The 2,950-nt window shown below is 35.7% G+C and overlaps 1 pseudogene; it reads left to right on the top strand.

Moving 5' to 3' along the window:
- Nucleotides 1-527: 527 nt before the first annotated feature.
- LOC127224494 (ligand-dependent nuclear receptor-interacting factor 1-like) lies at nucleotides 528-1,502 on the top strand (annotated as a pseudogene).
- The last annotated feature ends 1,448 nt before the right edge of the window (nucleotides 1,503-2,950 follow it).

Genomic DNA, 2,950 nt, shown 5'->3' with positions numbered 1-2,950 from the left:
GGTGTAAATAGGAGTGGGAGGAGGAAAAACTGTGATTGGGATATTAAGGAAGAGAGAGGAATAATAAAGAAATAAATGAAAATATCACCCACACTTGCAAAAACTATTCTTAAATATTTGAAAATGGGGAATACTAACTACTGGACCAGTATAGGGTGTTCATCAAGAGGTGCTTCAATGATAAAACTTTACAAACCAAGAAATTAATTTAGAAGTTGGCCAAACATATTATGATGAAAATTAATTCAAGATGAATAAACTCTAAATTTAATACAATAAGCATTCAATATTGAAGTTTTAGAGTAGCTTTTCACATCATTCCAAAAATATAATCCAAAAAGATTAAAAGGATGCAAAGAAAAATGAAGAGACTGCACACTTAAAGTCCCAGGAATCCTTTCCCTCAGAAGTAAATCCTGTGTTGTCTCCTAAACCAAGTAAGGGAGACATTTGCCCCTCCAAGTACCCAAAGTGCTCTAAGTCAATATCACAGTAACATTTCTATATATGTCTAAACAATTCTATTAATGATATCAAAGATAGGCCCGCCGCACGCCCCTCCGTGGCTGCGGGGCCACACTCTCTGGTTCGCGCCCGGTAGGGGACCCTGTCCCCACACTATTCACTGCCCTGTCCTCTCCCACCCTTCTAAAATGTCTAATAGACTCCAGAGCGCCTTTCTGGAAACCTCAGAGGAAAATTCAGGCTCGCATTGACCCAGTGTGAGATGGCACCGATGTTAAAAAAAAAAAAAAAAATACTGAAGAAAGAAATAACAAGAAATATTCTCAAGGAAGTAATACTAAGACTGATGCTGAATTTAAAAAGCTATTTGGTCTCACTAAAGAATTGAGAGTGTGTCTTACTCGGATCCCTGACTGTCTGGGCTCTATAAAAGGTTGTGATTCCTTTAGCAGTTTAATGAAGAGTAATAGTTCTTACAAAGATGCAGAGTTTGTGGTGAAGGAAGAAGAAACAAAACAGAGTTTTTCTAAGAAAAGAAAAGCAAAATCCATTAAGAAGATGGATTACACAAAAAGGAGAAAAATTAAGAAAGCTAGTAACACAGTCATGAATGGAACTGATGCTTCCAGTTCCCAACTTCTTAGTATTTTACCAACATCAGATAATCCGCAACACAACATTGTCGCAAGCCATAGCACAACCAGGGAAGACAAGAGAACTGAGGTAGAAAACTGCTCCCATGAGAAGCAAGACAAAAGCATATTAAGTTCAAGTGCATCTTTTGGACAAAGTAATTGTTTCAGTAAAAGCTATATGGAAGATATTTTTCTATTGCCACCACCAGAATTAGAAGAAACCATCAGAGATGAAAAAAATAAGAAGACTTAAGCAGATTGTAAGAGAGAAAGAAGCAGCTCTTGAAGAAATGCGTAAGAAGATGCACCAAAAACAATAAAATGTCTAGGATTTAATGACTTGTACTACTACAGTAGTTCCCTCTTACCTTCTGGGGATACTGTTAAGACCTCTCCCTCCCCCTCCCCCTCCCCCACCCCCCACTCCCCAATGGATGCCCAAACTGGAGATGATACCAAATTCTGTATACAACCGCTATAAAATCTTGATCTTTATTCTGATAACATCTACTTTAGATAATAACAAGCAAGTAATTAGGATATGCAATGTGGATACACTTAATGAAGAGGATAATTGATGTCCTGAACAGGACACTGAAATTTTTGTAATGTTACTCTGAATGGTATATAATTTAAAAGTATAAATTCCTCCTTTCTGGAGTTTCTCATCGATATTTTGGACAGCAGGTTATCATGGGCATCAGAAAACAGAAGAGCCAACTGTAGATTACAAGGGATTACTATTATTTATAAAGGCACTCTGAAAGCATTTTTTGTATATAAAATGTAAGGAGTACAGAAAAGGCTGAGTCATATGACTCATCAATATTATACATGTCATATTTTGACTTACTTGTTTTGGAAGAAAGTTTTTGGTATTTTTCTGTGAAATGAAATTCCCCAAATTTGAATATTTTGTACAAAGTTTCTGTTAATGTTATATCTTCAACTAAATTTCTCAGGTCTTACACTAACAATAAATATTGTGTACTAAAAGTCTACAATCCAAGATAGACAGCTGTAAACTTAACTTTACCATTGAGTTTCTATGTGTACTGTCTTGATCTTCTTACCTATAAAAAATGATACAACCTAAAAAAAAAAAAAAAAGAATATCAAAGATATAGACTCAACCTGAACTTATAATTGAAATACATTATGTGTGAAAGGAAATCTATCTTCAATAAAATAAAAAATTATATAAGATAATTTTTTTCAACCCAGCCTCCATTATTATGCACATCTGTGATGTTTCATCCATTAACTGCCATATTTATCCTAAGAAGCAAGAGAAAGAAAAGGAACAATGATGGGAGATGTCATTCTGTAAATATTTTTCTCTTACTGGTTAATGAACAAAACAATGTTGGCTGATAGGAAAGCAAGATAAACGGGACTAGGAGATAAGGAGGACTCAAGGAAGTACTAGGAAGGAGTCAGCATGTAGAGCCTGGAGTGAACAGAGGTCCAGGTCCACTCTCTGGTAATATGAAACCATGAGAAAATACTTAGATTAATAGAAATGGTTTAATATTTAAAGATAGAGTTAGCCGATAAGAAACTAGTAACTGGCCAACAGCATTATATCTGAGTCTCTGTGTGTTAATTGGAGGCAAGCATGGTGTTGGGACCGGCAGAGGGGAAAACTACTCATAATAGAACAATACTCTCCATTTTTAAATTTTCTTTGCCTTCCATGGAAGAGTTTTCCCTACACCATCACTTTCCATGCTATTCTGAAACCATTTTAAGGCATGTGTTGTCATGGAGACTAGTATGCCACTTGAAAGGAAACACTTTCTGTAGTTTCCATCTTTATTCAATGAGGTTGCCAAATTCAATGTGGTGGA

This window comes from Phodopus roborovskii, unplaced genomic scaffold (assembly GCF_943737965.1).
Source record: "Phodopus roborovskii unplaced genomic scaffold, PHOROB, whole genome shotgun sequence".
Lineage (NCBI taxonomy): Eukaryota > Metazoa > Chordata > Mammalia > Rodentia > Cricetidae > Phodopus > Phodopus roborovskii.
This window is presented reverse-complemented; position numbering and strand designations above follow the sequence as displayed.